This window comes from Scyliorhinus canicula, chromosome 17 (assembly GCF_902713615.1).
Source record: "Scyliorhinus canicula chromosome 17, sScyCan1.1, whole genome shotgun sequence".
NCBI classification, from domain to species: domain Eukaryota; kingdom Metazoa; phylum Chordata; class Chondrichthyes; order Carcharhiniformes; family Scyliorhinidae; genus Scyliorhinus; species Scyliorhinus canicula.
This window is the reverse complement of record NC_052162.1, coordinates 5,806,816-5,822,226: the sequence shown is the minus strand read 5'-3', so window position 1 is coordinate 5,822,226 and position 15,411 is coordinate 5,806,816. Positions and strand designations below refer to the sequence as shown.

Here is a 15,411-nt window from a genome sequence, read left to right as displayed (position 1 = left end):
CCTTGCGAGCACACAATTTACCAGTTTCCATTTTAGTCATCTATTTAGGCTCACTCTTGGGCTGGTTTAGCACAGGGCTAAATCGCTGGCTTTTAAAGCAGACCAAGGGAGGCCAGCAGCACGGTTCAATTCCCGTACCAGCGTCCCCGAACAGGCGCCAGAATGTGGCGACTAGGGGCTTTTCACAGTAACTTCATTTGAAGCCTACTTGTGACAATAAGAAATTTTCATTTCATTTCATTCTACAATAACTTTAACTGTAATCTAAACAAGTCACCAATGTTAACTTGTTTGCGAAGATGGTCAATTAGCAACTGTTGTCAGCTCATGTACTTCATTGTGCAAATTCCTAAACCTATAAGGGAGGTTGTGGTGTGGTGGTAATGTCATTGGACGAGTAATCGACAGGCCCAGACTCACGTTTTGCTGGATATCTGGTCAAATCCCTCACCACTCTGGGTGGAATTTGAATTCAATCAATAAAGTCAGGAATTATAAAGCTAGTCTCAGAAGAGTGATGAAGAAGAATCATAGAATTTACAGTGCAGAAGAAGGCTATTCGGCCCATCAAGTCAGCACCGGCTCTTGGAAAGAGCACCCTACCCAAGCCCACACCTCCACCCTATCCCCATAACAAAGTAACCCCACCCAATACTAAGGGCAATTTTGGACACAATGGGCAATGTATCATGGCCAATCTACCTAACCTGCACATCTTTGGACTGTGGGAGGAAACCGGAGCACCCGGAAGAAACCCACGCGCGCACGAGGAGAAGGTGCAGACTCCACACAGACAGTGACCCAAGCCGGGAATTGAACCTGGGACCCTGGAGCTGTGAAGCAATTGTGCTAACCACTATGCTACCGTGCTGCCCAAATTGCTTGTCGTAAAATCTCATCTGGTTCACTAATGCGCTTTAGGGAAGGAAATCTGCCGTCCTTACCTGGTCTGGCCTACATGTGACTCCAGCCCCACAGCGATGTGATTGATTCTTAAATGCCCTCTGAAATAGCCGAGCAAGCTGAGGTTAATTAGCGAATGGCAAAATATGCTGGTCTTGCCAGTAACAACCTCATCCGAATAAAGAAAGAGAAAAAAACTATTGATCTCAATGAGGAGTCCTGAACAGGTTAATTTAAAATCATAGAATCACTATGGTGCAGAAGGAGGCCATTCAGCCCATCGAGTCTGCAACAACCCTCTGAAAGACAACCCGACCTAAGTCCCACTCCCCTTCCTATCCCGGTAACCCTGCCTAACCTGGACACGATGGGACAACTTAGCACGGCCAATCCACCCAACCTACACATCTTTGGACTGTGGGAGGAAACCGGAGCACCCGGAGGAAACCCACGCACGCACGGGGAGAGCGTGCAGACTCCGCACAGATAGCCACCCGAGGATGGAATCGAACCCGAGGCCCTGCTGCTGCAAGGCAGCAGTGCTAACCACTGTGCCATAGTGCAGCCCCAGATATGTTTCTTTTTATTGTGTAGTACTTAAGTATTTACCCTTTGTTCCAGCTGATTATTTTACAATTGCACAGATAAATCATGGTGAAAAAAAACATAGTTTAAAATTTATGAGATTTTAGTTGATGCCATTTCAAATATATTTATAACTCGACCATAATCTCCAGTCACGTGAATACTCGACTTTCTGTGTCACATTCGAGCACCACATTTTATTTGGTTGATAAAAGAAACAACAAGCTGTGGCACTGCAAAAATAAGACAAAATCAAATTTCTAATATGCAAAATTATAGAATTCACAATAATTTGATTCAGCTTGCCTGCAAAATTGTGTTTTGAGCAGCTTTATTCACTTTGGGATATCCTGAGGTTGTGGTAGGTACTACATATATTCAGCTTTTATCTACCTACCTATCTATCCACCTACATGCCTATTTATCCATCCATCGATCCATCTTTCTTTTGTTGACACACAGGTCACACCCTCTTTGTAAAGCTCGGTTTAGATTTGATTTTCTTCTCACAGTCGTCAGTTGACAAGAGTCACGAGGCTTACCTTCACTGTGGGGAAAGCACCACCCAGCATTTGTAAATATGCTGAGCGTAACTGCAAACTGCTCCCTCCAAGGATTGAACCAATTTTACCTGCACGGTGGCACAGTGGTTAGCACTGCTGCCTCACGGGGCCAGCGACAGGAACATAGAACAGTACAGCACAGAACAGGCCCTTCGGCCCTCAATTTTATGCCGAGCATTGTCCGAAACCAAGATCCTGTCATTCTGGTGTGCTCCATGTGCCTATTCAATAACCGCTTGAAAGTTCCTAAAGTGTCCGACTCCACTATCACAGCAGGCAGTCCATTCCACACCCTAACCACTCTCTGAGTAAAGATCCTACCTCGGACATCCCTCCCATTTCTCCCACCCTGAATCTTATAGTTATGCCCCCTTGTAACAGCTACATCCACCCGAGGAAATAGTCTCTGAAAGTTCACTCTATCTATCTCCCTCATCATCGTATAAACCTCTATTAAGTCGCCTCTCATCCTCCTCCACTCCAAAGAGAAAAGCCCTCGCTCCCTCAACCTTTCCTCATAAGACCTATCCTGCAAACCAGGCAGCATCCTGGTAAATCTCCTTTGCACCCTTTCCAATGCTTCCACATCCTTCCTATAGTGAGGTGACCAGAACTGCACACTCCGGTTTCCTCCCACAGTCCACAGATGTGCAGATTAGATGGATTGACCATGCTAAATTGCCCCTCAGTGTCCAAAGATGTGGGGTTTGCGGGGATAGGGCGGCAGAATGGGCCGAGGAACAGTGCTCTTTCAGAGGGTCGGTATAGACCCGATTGTCTGAATGGCCTCCTTCTGCAGTGTAGGGAGTCTTTGCATCGGTAATTCTATACTTCTATGATTCTACGAATTGGGCTGGGTTGGAAGAAAAGCTGTTTGTTTTTCTTTTTTGAAATCCATTAGAGGTTTCACTGAAAACTCTTGTAAAATGTTGTTTTTTTTCAGTCAGAGAGAGAAAACCCCTCAATCAATCAATAGGAAAGTGGATGACTCCACTGGGGTGTTATTGTACTGATAAAAGGCCATAGTTACTGCACAAGACACAAAGCACCAATCATTCTTAAGGATTGCGTAAACACATTGTGGATTCATTTATTAAGACTGGGCACATAGGAACAGTTATACATAGGTATAACACATGAAGTCATCAGAGCTGTGTGTGAGTGCTCTGCTCATAACAAAACTGAAACTAAGGCTGGTTCACATGACACATTCCCCCTGTAGTGATGTCCTGCTGATATCCCTTAAAGATACATGAAAACCTCCACTAACTGTGCGGAAGATTCATTGTTTGCAATATATTTTTTACTGGGCTGGATGTAATGCAACGTCAGTCGCACGAAGCACCGTGGTAGCCAGGCCCATATGATTCCGTCCGTGGCAAAACCTCTCCCGAATAAGTTGGAGGATGGAAGGGGCTGGCACAGAATTCCTGGCCGCCTGTGCCACGATGTCAATTGACACCCATTAGCCCTGAGGCCTTTGTAATTCCAGTGGTGAATCAGGGATGAAATGGTAGCTGGATGCTGGTTTTGCTCAGTTGACTGGATTACTAGTTCGGAATGCTAGAGCAAGACCAACAGCGCGGGTTCAATCCCCGTACCGCTGAGGTTATTCATGAAGGCCTCGACTTCTCAACCTCGCTCCTCGCCTGAGGTGTGGTGACCCTCAGGTTAAATCACCACCAGTCAGCTCTCACCCCTCAAAGGGGAAAAGCAGCCTATGGTCAAGATTAAAGGTCTAAATATCAACACATGGAGCAACTATCTCAGATGAATAAAGTGTTGATAAATATTTGCCAAGCAGATGCTATGAATTGAATTGAAATATAGAACATAGAACAGTACAGCACAGAACAGGCCCTTCGGCCCTCGATGTTGTGCCGAGCAATGATCACCCTACTCAAATCCACGTATCCACCCTATACCCGTAACCCAACAACTCCCCCCCTTAACCTTACTATTAGGACACTACGGGCAATTTAGCATGGGCAATCCACCTAACCCGCACATCGTTGGACTGTGGGAGGAAACCGGAGCACCCGGAGGAAACCCACGCACACACGGGGAGGACGTGCAGACTCCACACAGACAGTGACCCAGCCGGGAATCGAACCTGGGACCCTGGAGCTGTGAAGCATTGATGCTAACCACCATGCTACCATGCTGCCCCTTGTTAGGAATTCCCAGGCTCTTTATCACAGAATCAAACAGTGCAGAATAGGCCCTTCGGCCCATCGAGTCTGCACCGACACGTGAAAAACACCTGTCCTGCTGACCTAATCCCAGTTACCAGCACCTGGCCCATAGCCTTGAAAGTTATGATGTGCCCGGTGCTCATCCAGACACTTTTTAAAGGTTATGAAGCAACCTGCCTCTACCACCCTCCCTGGGAGTGCGCTTCAGACCGTCACCACCCTCTGGGTAAAAAAGCTTTCCCACACATTTCCCCTATACCTCCCACCCCTCACCTTGAACTTGTGTCCACTCGTAACTGACCCGTCAACTAAGAGGAACAGCAGTTCCCAATCCATCCTGTCCATCACCCTCATAATCTCGATCAGGTCGTCCCTTAGTCTTCTCTGCTCCAGCGAAAACAACCCAAGCCTATCCAACCTCTCTTTGTAACTTGAATGTTCGATCCCAGGCAACATCCTGGTGAATATCGTCTGCACCCCCTCCAGTGGGTTAATGAGCAAGGGATTCCAAGTCTTTCCGTGTAAATTGGAAAATACTGGGATGTCAAAATGGATGTTGACACCGTGCAATTCTTGCCATATTGCCATCCATGTTGGTAGCATTAGTGTTACAGGCTGTGCGGTGTCCCACTATACAAACAATTTTGCACACCTCACTTTGACAGGTAGGTTCCAGCGTGCAGTTTTAGACATTTCCGGGCAGCAACAAAACAGAGAATTATAGTTACACTCTGGGTAAAGGTAGCAATGCTTCAGCCAATCAACTGAAGGCTTCAGGCAGGACTTAAGGCACGACTCGCACCAATTAAAGTCTATTTAACCAGTCAGCAAAAAGCAGAATAGAAACCAATCAAAATGCAGCAAATAGAACTCCTGGCCAAAACTACAGCAAAGCTTTTCAATAAAAAGGTAATTATTAATCCAGGAAAATGCAGTTAGTGCAGGATAGTTACAGAACGCAAATCATATGTGGCATAATAATGGTTCGTGATGCAGAGCAAGGCCTGCAGCGTGAGTTCAATACTGTATTGATTTGATCACCTCAATTCTGTTGTCTTTACGTTATAATTTTTACACTGTCAGAACCAAGGTGGCACGGTAGCACAGTGGTTAGCACTGTTGCTTCACAGTGCCAGGGACCCAGGTTTGATTCCCGCTTGCATTTCTGCCTATGCGGTATCTGCATGTTCTGCGTGGGTTTTCCCTGAGTGCTCCAGTTTCCTCCCACTAGTCCCGAAAGACGTGCTATTCGATGAATTGGATATTCTGAATTCTCCCTCCGTGTACCCAAACAGGCGCCGGAATGTGGCAACTCGAGGATTTTCACAGTAACTTCATTGCAGTGTTAATGTAAGCCGACTTGTGACAATAAAAATAATAATTATTATTATTAATATTACTGGGCTCGTTTAGCACAGTGGGCTAAACAGCTGGCTTGTAATGCAGAACAAGGCGGCAGCACGGGTTCAATTCTCGTTCCGGCCTCCCCAAACAGGCACCGGAATGTGGCGACTAGGGGCTTTTCACAGTAACTTCATTGAAGCCTACTTGTGACAATAAGCAATTATTATTATTATTAAATTCACTGCAGGCCAGGACGTTTAATGACAATCATGTAAGAAGACTCCCCACAACCCCTCAACTTCTTTAGTGTATTTTTAAAAATTGTCATTTACGGGATGTGTGTTGCTGGTTCGGCCAGCATTTATTGCCCATCCCTAGTTGCCCTTCAGAAGGTGGTGGTGACTTGCCTTCTTGAACCGCTGCAGTCACTGAGGTGTAGGTACATCCACTATGCTGTTAGGGAGGGATTTCCGGTATGTTGCCCCAGCGACAGTGAAAGAACAGCGATATATTTCCAAGTTGCAGTGGTGAGTGTCTTGGAGGGGAGCCTCCAGGTGTTGGGGGTTCCCAGGTATCTGCTGATCTTTTCCTTCTAGATGGTAGTGGTTGTGGGTTTGGAAGGTGCTACCTAAGAGACCTTGGTGAGTTACTGCAGTGCATCTTGCAGATAGTACACACGGTTGCCACTGTTCATCGGTGGTGGAAGGATTGAATGTTTGTGGAAGGGGGAGCAATCAAGCGGACTGTTTTGTAGTGGCTAGTGTTGAACGTCTTGAGTGTTTCTGGAGCTGCATTCAAACAGGCAAGTAGAGATTATTTCATTACACTCCTGACTTGTGCCTTGTAGCTCGTGGACAGGCTTTGCTGGGGGTTAAGAGTTGAATTACCCATTGCAGGATTCCTAGCCTCTGACCTGTTCTGGTAGCCACAGTATTTCCATGACTAGTCCAGTTCAGTTTCTGGTCAATAGAAACCCTCCAGAATCGATATTGGCAATATCTTTGAATGTCAAGGAGCAATGGTGAGATCCTCTCTTGTGGGAGTTGGTCATTGCCTGGTACTTGCGTGGAGTGAATTTAACTTCCCGCCTTCAGCCCAAGCTTGGATATGGTCCAGGTCTTGCTACATATGGACATGAACTTCTGAGGCTTTATAAGGTTCTGGTCAGACCCCATTTGGAGTATAGTGAGCAGTTTTGGCCTCCATCTCTGAAGAAGGATGTGCTGGCCTTGGAAAGAGTCCTGAGGTGGTTCACAAGAATGATCCCTGGAATGAAAAGCTTGCCATATGAGCAACAGTTGACTCTGGGTGTGTACTCATAGGAGTTTAGAAGGATGGGGGGGGGGGATCTTATTGAAACTTACAGGATACTGCGAGGCCTGGATAGAGTGGACGTGGAGACGATGTTTCTACTTGTGGGAAAAACTAGAATCAGAGGACACAACCTCAGACTAAAGGGACGATACTTTAAAACTGAGATGAGGAGGAATTTCTTCAGCCAGAGGGTGGTGAATTTGTGGAACTCTTTGCCACAGAAGGCTGTGGAGGCCAAATCACGGAGTGTCTTTAAGATAGAGATGGCTAGGTTCTTGATTAATAAGGGGGTTAGGGGTTATGGAGAGAAGGCAGGAGAATGGGGATGGGAAACATATCAGCCATGGTTGAATGGCAGAGCAGACAGTGGGCCAAATGGCCTAACGCTGCTCCGATGTCTTATGGTCTTAACTGCTTCGTTTTTCTGAAGAGTCGCGTATGGTGCTGAACATTGTGCAGTCATCTGCAAACATCCCCACTTCTGACCTTATGTGGAAGGAAGATCATTGATGAAGCCGCTGAAGATGGTTGGGCGGAGGACATTACCCTGAGGAACTCCTGCAGTAGTCTCCTGGGACTGAGATGATTTGACCTCCAACCGCCACAACGAGCTTCCTTTGTGCCAAGTATGACTCCAACCAGAGGTGAGCTTCACCCGTGATTCCCATTGACTCCAGTTTAGCTAGGGCTCCTTGATGCCACACTCGGTCAAATGCTGCCTTGATGTCAAGGGCAGTCACTCTCACCTCATCTCTGGCATTCAGCTCTTTTGTCCACATTTGAACCAAGGCTGTAATGAGGTCTGAGGTGAGTGACCCTAGCGGAACCCAAACTGAGCATCCGTGAGCAGGTTATTGCTGAGTAAGAGCCGTTTGATAGCACTGTTGATGACTCCTTCCATCACTTTGCTGATGATGGAGTAGACTGATAGGGCAGTAATATGCTGGGTTGGATTTGTCTTGTTTCTTGTGTACAGGACATACCTGGCCAACTTTCCACATTGCCGGGTAGATGCCAGTGTTGTAGCTGTAGTGGAACAGCCTGGCTAGGGGGTGCGGCAGGTTCTGGAGCACAAGTCTTCAGGACTCTTGCTGAAATATTATCAGGGCCCCACAGCCTTTGCTGTCACCAGTGCCTTCAGCTGTTTCTTGATATCATGTAGAGTGAATCGAATTGGCTGATGACTGACATTGTGATGCTGGGGATCTCCGAGGAGGCCCAGGTGGATGATACACTCGGCACTTTTGGCTGAAAGTTGTTACGAATGCTTCAGCCTTGTAGTTTGCACATAGGTGCTGGCTTCTTGCATTATTGGAGCTTCCACCCCCAGTTAGTAATTTCATTGCCTGCCACCATTCACGGCTGGATGTGGCAGAACTGCAGAGGTTAGATCTGAACCATTGGCTATGGAATCGCTGAGCTCTGCCTGTCACTTGCTGCTTATCCTGTTTGGCACGCAGGTAGTCCTGTGTTGTAGCTTCACCAGGTTGACAGATCAGGCGGAATTCTCCATTGCCCGATGCCACAATCGTGTTTGACGATCGGGAGGAGAATGGGCCGTGACGCCGAAATGGGGGCCTGAACAGGTTTGGCGGCAGTCAGCCGTGCTCCGCCCACTCTGAAACGGGGTCATCGTGATTTGCGCTATGCGCAGTCGCAATGTCCTGGTGCCTCATCGTCCGGCCCACCCACAACGCTCCGCCCCTGATGGGCCGAGTTCCCAATGGCGTGGGACACGTGTGGTCTCAGCCGTGCCGGAACCTGGCGTGGCGGCTGTGGACTGTGCCCAGCGCCACCACACTCGGCCGGGATCCTTGCCGGTGGGGGTGGCCAGGGGGTGGGCTGCGGGGTCGCGGATGGCAGGTTGAGTCCGCACACAGCCAGCACCATGTTGTACGGCATGACCGCTGCAGGTCATCAACTGTGCACAAGCACAGCCTGGGACCCGGCCATTCTCCTGCCGTTTGCAGCACGGGAGGAGGGGTTTTTAGTCGGAGCCCGTGCCAGCCCCTCACCGGTACCGGAATGGGTGAGGGGTTCGAGCTGGCACTTAGCCGCAGAAATGCAGAATCGAGCCCATCAGTTTTAGGTATGTCTGGAGTTGCTCAGCGTCTGTCAGCAGAGCTTGTCATTAGAAAATGGAGCTATCAAACACACAAAATCGTGTCAGGAGGAAACCCTTCATGTGAAGAAGATATCAAATTAGACCAGGTATCATTTTATGAGGCTTCACTCATATAGCAGAGAAGGAGACTATTCTGCCATTGTATCTATCCCAGGCGCCATGAACGAGCTATCCAATTAGTTCCACTCCTCCACTCTTTCCCCACTCTCAGGCCGAGTTTGAGGCTATAGTACCACAGAGGTGATCTGGAAAGGAAAACCCATCCCGAAACATTCAGTGACAACGGAATGCAAATCACCCAAATCGTCAGATATTAAGCCCCTGATCAAAAAATACAGAATTAAAACTAACTTGGACAGAAGATAGAATAACAAAGAACCCCTCTTAAATTAAATTGACATAAATGGTGACTGGAGCCCAACTGGTCCTCAGTTATTGGAGTCAGGGAAAGAGGAAGGAGAAGATTCCCTCCAAAGATGCATAAAGCAAGACATCCTAGTTGTGAAGAAATGGTCAAAACAAAGAGACATTTTCCCCCGGAACAGACAAGGTTAAGGGACAATCTGGTGAAGGTTTTAAAATGATCAAGTGTTGGGGAAGGTGAAGAGCGTCAAGTTGTTTTGGCTGGTTACTGAATTGATAACAAGAACACATGAATTTCCAAAGGGTGTCAGGGAAGTTGAAAGCATTTTTATTTGCACACAGAGAATTCTCAGAATATGGAATGTGCCATTCCTGGCACCAGAGTACTAACAGCATTTAAACAGAAGTTAGATTAAGTTTGAAAATGGAAGAAAATAAAATAAAACGGGGATGCAGGGGAACAGGAATTAGCGCAGATAACACCGTCTAATTTAATAGTGTTGCTGCCACCAACTTCACGGCAGGTCGGTAACTAAGAGGGCATTTCAAGGGAGTGGCACGGTGGTCAGCAGTGCTGCCTCACGACGCCGAGGACTTGGGTTCGACCCCCGGCCCCGGGTCACTGTACGTCTGGCGTTTGCACATTCTTCCCATGCCTGCGCGGGTCTCACTTCCATAACCCAAAAGATGTGCAGGCTAGGTGGATTGACTAAGCTAATTGCCCTAAATTGGGAAAAAAAAATAATTGGGTACTTGAAATTTATTTTTAAAAACGCCATTTTAAAATGTTCCCACCCGGCTTCCACTGGGTGAGTGGGGTTAAAACCATCCAATAGATTTTTGTAGCTCCGCTGTTGATCTGATTTGGTTTTGAACTCTCTGGGGTAGATCCTGACTCGATCCAATGGTGGAAAACGAGATAGCGAGTTTGCAGCCCATTTTACAACCCTTCCCATTAAAATCAATGGAAATAAAAATCAAAATCCGCTCCACATTCACTGCATTATTAGTCGGCAACACAGCCCATCATACTCAGCTTGCTGGACAGCTGGTTCGTGATGCAGAGCAAGGCCAACAGCGTGGGTTCAGTTCCCGTCCCGGCTGAGGTTATGTATGAAGGTCCGCCTTCTCAACCTTGCCCCTTCACCTGAGCTGTGGTGATCCTCAGGGATAGCGCAGTGGTGAGCACAGTTGCTTCACAGCTCCAGGGTCCCAGGTTCGATTCACGGCTTGGGTCACTGTCTGCGGGGAGTCTGCACGTTCTCCCCGTGTCTGCATGGGTTTCCTCCGGGTACTCCACTTTCCTCCCACAGTCCAAAGATGTGCAGGTCAGGTGGATTGGCCATGATAAATTACCCTTAGGGTCCAAAAATAAAAAGGTGAGGTGGGGTTACTGGGTTATGGGGATAGGTTGGAGGACTGGGCTTAAGTGAGGTGCGCTTTCCAAAGGGCCGGTGCAGATTCGACGGGCCGAATGGCCTCCTTCTGCACTGTAAATTCTATGAAATCGCCACCAGTCAGCTCTCCCCCTCAAAGGGGAAAGCAGCCTATGGTGACTTTACTTACAGCAGAGAAGGAGGCCATTCAGCCTGTCAAACCTAAACTAGTTCCATGCAAGAGCAATTTAGCTGGTTTTACAACCCCCCCCCCCCGCCCTCCCGGCCTTGTCCCTGTAATCCTGTATATCTGTTCCCTTCAGATTCTAATTCAATTTCCTTTTGATATCTGTGATTGATTTTTCTTTCACCGTACTCCAGTGTAGTCCAGATCCGAAGCACTCAATGCGTAAGGAAACATTTCTCCTCATGCTACCTTTGTTTTTTCTCTTGCCATTCACCTTATGTCGGTGCCCTGTGGTACTCAACTCTTCCCCCAGTGTAAGCAGTTTCTCTCCATCTACTCTGTCCCAAAAATCCTCTTAGGTTTGAACACCTACCTCCAGTCCTCCATCAACCATAAGGCAAAGGCCCTTCCTCTGTTGTTCAGCGAGCTGCTAACTATCAGCCTGAAATTGTAACATGTAGCACAGAATGAGATCAGTGTTGGGCAGCATAATTTAACCATGAGTCCGGGAACTGGCCCGATGAATTAGCCACCATTCCCATATTCTATCAGTTCATTCCTAATCAAAAGCTTTTAAAATGTTTACTTCTTCCAACCCAAATCGGCCCAAAAGCTTTAATTATCAACCAAGAATTGGCCAGATGGTGAGGACAGAGTGTAGGAACAGGTCAGGAAAGGAGAAAATTCTATTTATTTATTCTACTTATTCATTCACAGGATGTGGCATCACTGCCTGGGCCAATATTTATTGCCCATCGCTAAATGCCCTTGAGAAGGTAGTGGTGAGCTGCCTTCTTGAACCGCTGCTTTGTCCTGGATGGTGTCGAGCTTCTTTTTTAAAAAAGAAATTTAGGGTACCCAATTATTTTTTTTTCCCAATTAAGGGGCAATTTAGCATGGCTAATCCACCTAACCTGCACATCTTTGGGTTGTGGCGGTGAAACCTATGCAGACATGGGGAGAATGTGCAAACTCCACATGGACAGTGACCCACGGCCAGGATTCAAACCCAGGTCCTCAGCGTTGCAGTCCCAGTGCTAACCACTGTGCCACGTGCCGCTCCTGTGTCGAGCTTCTTGAGTGTTGGAGCCACACTCATCCAGGCAAGTGGAGAGTATCGCATTACACTCCTGATGTATACTTTGTAGATGATGGACAGGCTTTGGGGAATCAGGAATTGAACATATTGCCACTGAATTCCAAGCCTCTGACCTGCTTGTGCTGATATTGATTTGGCTGCTCCAGTTGAGTTTCCGGTTGGTGGTAACCCCCAGGATGTTGATAATGATGTATTTTTTAGATGCCAACTTTGCTCTGTTGGCTACCCCTAGAAGAAGCTTCTTTATGCCTTTGCTCCAAGACCTGGGTACATTATCCAAGTTTTTTACTCCAGTGCAGCGCTGAGTAGGTCACCCTTTGTTGGAGGTGTCACTTTTCAGACGAGATGCTCAGTTGAGGATTAACCTGATCTTTGAAGTACTTTTGATGTTGAGGAAGCAATTTTCCTGGTGTTTTGGCCCACTTTAGTCTTCACCCCAACTTCATCCAAACAGTAAATTTGATATGTCTGGAATCCCGCTGTGCGTCAATTTACTCTCGTGCTCCCCAACGCCGCAACGGTACCGAGCTACAGCTTGCACCCTGAGGAAGTGAAGGGCTCTACATGAATGCAAGTTCTTTGTTTCCTTAGATTTAAAGCCTTTCATTTTGATTTTGACAGATTATCCTTCGCCCGCATCCTCCTCAACCACCTTCTCAAATCCCGCCTGCCAGCAAACCCCCTCCCCCCCACCCCAGCACCAAATATGCATGTCGTAAGCATTATATTGAGCACATCAGTTGTAATCTGTTAACAATGCCGCTGTCAGTCAGAATACAACTACAATTGAAATATGCCTTTTACTATGGGATGAGCTCATTCAGAAATTTGACCGCTGAATTCAGTGTCTTAACACATGTTGCCACAAACGCCTTGGCATTTACAACAGGGTCGACAACAGTGAAGGGCAAGAGCCAAGCTGGTCCGCAGGTTTTGAACTTTGAATATGTCATATCTCAGCTGCCTTTGTGTCTTAAAATATGCTCCACATCCAATGGCTTTTATGTTTTATTACATCTCTAATTATCTCTCTCTGTGCTCTTAATTAAACATAAAACACAATATCCTGCTGACTCTATCACGCATTTGGTTAATTCTCATAAAGGTAAAGTGGCATAATGAATATAAATATGCAAATGGTTTTAACATTTTTCTTCCTTTCCTATCATAAAAATGTATATTATTAGAATTAATAATTTCACACGCACCTTGGAGTGCACGCTGATCCATTTTCTTTTGAAACAAGATTACGGTTCAACTGGATATTTTACCTCCAGTCATCATGGGTGATCTCACCACCACCAGCGAGTATCAGAACTCACCAAAACCACCAACATTATGATCATCAGGAGAAAGGCTGGGTCACTATTTACTCTGGGGTTCACAGCATTTAATGACAGGTGCCACAGATTTATTGCGCATGCAATGATAATTATTGCTAATAATATTTAAACAGCAGCACTTCTGACATTTTCAAAAGCTCCCATTGCTCTGGCATCCACAATTTATTTTGGATGAGAGAATTCGAAAGCACAATGCAACAAGGTGAAGGGTGCACTCACATTCAGAACTGAAATGTTGCAGTTTTGCTGCATGCTGACATTGCATTCAGAGAGTGTGTCACTTAGCTCTGGAATTAGGATACAGTGTGGATGACATTCCTGGAGAAATGAATCTAAACAAGTTCTTAATTTCAGGGTCTTTTGGGACGTTAACGTTTGATTTAAACTGGTTCAATGTAAGTATAGATCCGAAGCCACCTCACACCGAACTTATAATAGTCGAGATCAACCATGATTAAATAGAATGACAGGATAGATTCAAGGGGGGGAGCTAACTGACCTACCTGTTCCTATGCAAAATTAAACCTCGCTTGAGTGGGACGCATTCAAGGACGATTAGGGAAAGTAGAGGGCCAACATTATAAAGGGCGGTTTGGTGGCACAGTGTTAGCATTGCTGCCTCACAGCACCAGGGACCCGGGTTCAATTCCGGGCTTGGGTTCCTGTCTGTGTGGAGTTTGCATGTTCTCCCCATGTCTGCGTGGGTTTCCTCCGGGTGCTCCAGTTTCCTTCCGCAGTCTAAAGGTGTGCAGGTTAGGTGAATTGGCCACGCTAAATTGCCTCTTAATGTATAAAGATATGCAGGTTTGGTGGGGTTATGGAGATAAGGTGGGGGTGTGGGCCTGTGTAGGGTGCTCTTTCAGAGGGTCAATGCTGACTCGATGGGATGAATGGCCTCCTTCTGCACTGTAGGGATTCGATGACCTGTCTGTGCATGTTGTGCACAAAATATAATTTTATCAGCAATAAAGAATATTTTGTTTGCTGTCCTCTGCTGAAAGATTTTTATTTATACAATATCCTTGCAAAGACTTAGAACAGGAAGAAAAAACACTTACCATTTGAATGTTGCTTTCACCTAGTTTCTGTGTTCACAGTTTAAGTTACCGAATGAAGAGGTTATAAACCAGGCAGAGTTGAAGATGGTGGAGGAAGAGGCAAAAAGCAAATGCGATTAAGCAATAACATCACGTATGAACAATAAGAGATAGGTAAAGACTCTCTGGCCCACCCATTATGGCCCATTCATCCATATTGTACATTACAATATGTACAGTCTGCTCCCCTCCTGTTTTCCTGCGAAAGGTGAGAAACCTATCAGAATACAGAGAAATCTGGGGAACAAAATCTGGCAAATTCCTCTCCGCCCTGTCCATCATTCCACACAACCCCCAGGCAATAATTATCTGGCGAGGAGATCTCTGGCTCTGATAATTCTATCAAGCATCCACTTTCTTTAATTAGCATCTATTTTTGCACAGAAATGAGCAGTCCATCTATGTGGCCTTGAAGCTGCAGCTTACGTCAGTGTGCTCTTTTGGATTGGGCAGCTTGATTGGATTGTCATTCAGTTGCTAGTCAGTGCATCGATACAAACTCCACTTCAACAGGCACTGCACAGGAAGATCAAGGGCCAATGATATGCTGCACAAATTAAATCTCATGTTATGATGTTATTTAGTAGCGAGCAACATTAAAGATGCGATATGTCAATGAAATTGTTATTGATCGGTGATCACCATTATTTCATTCCGAGTTGCTTGTGAACGGGAAGGGGTTACGTTGTTGTTAAGATAGAGAGAAGGAACAATTCCTCTGACATGCTCCTATGAACACGACCATCCATGATAACACATGGGGCAGGAAATACAGCAATCAATATGGTGGCACGGTGGCACAGTGGTTAGCACTGCTGCTTCACAGCGCCAGGGACCTGGGTTCGATTCTGGCCTTGGGCGACTGCGAGGAGTTTGCACATTCTCCCCGTGGGATTCCTCCGGGTGCTCCCACAGTA

General features: G+C 46.5%; 1 long non-coding RNA gene across 1 annotated transcript; it reads left to right on the top strand.

The window, feature by feature from the left end:
- The first annotated feature begins 5,174 nt into the window (after positions 1-5,174).
- On the top strand, positions 5,175-15,111 carry LOC119952330. The gene is made up of 2 exons (XR_005457828.1): positions 5,175-5,257; positions 14,495-15,111. It is a non-coding gene; the product is annotated as an uncharacterized LOC119952330 (long non-coding RNA).
- Positions 15,112-15,411: the final 300 nt, after the last annotated feature.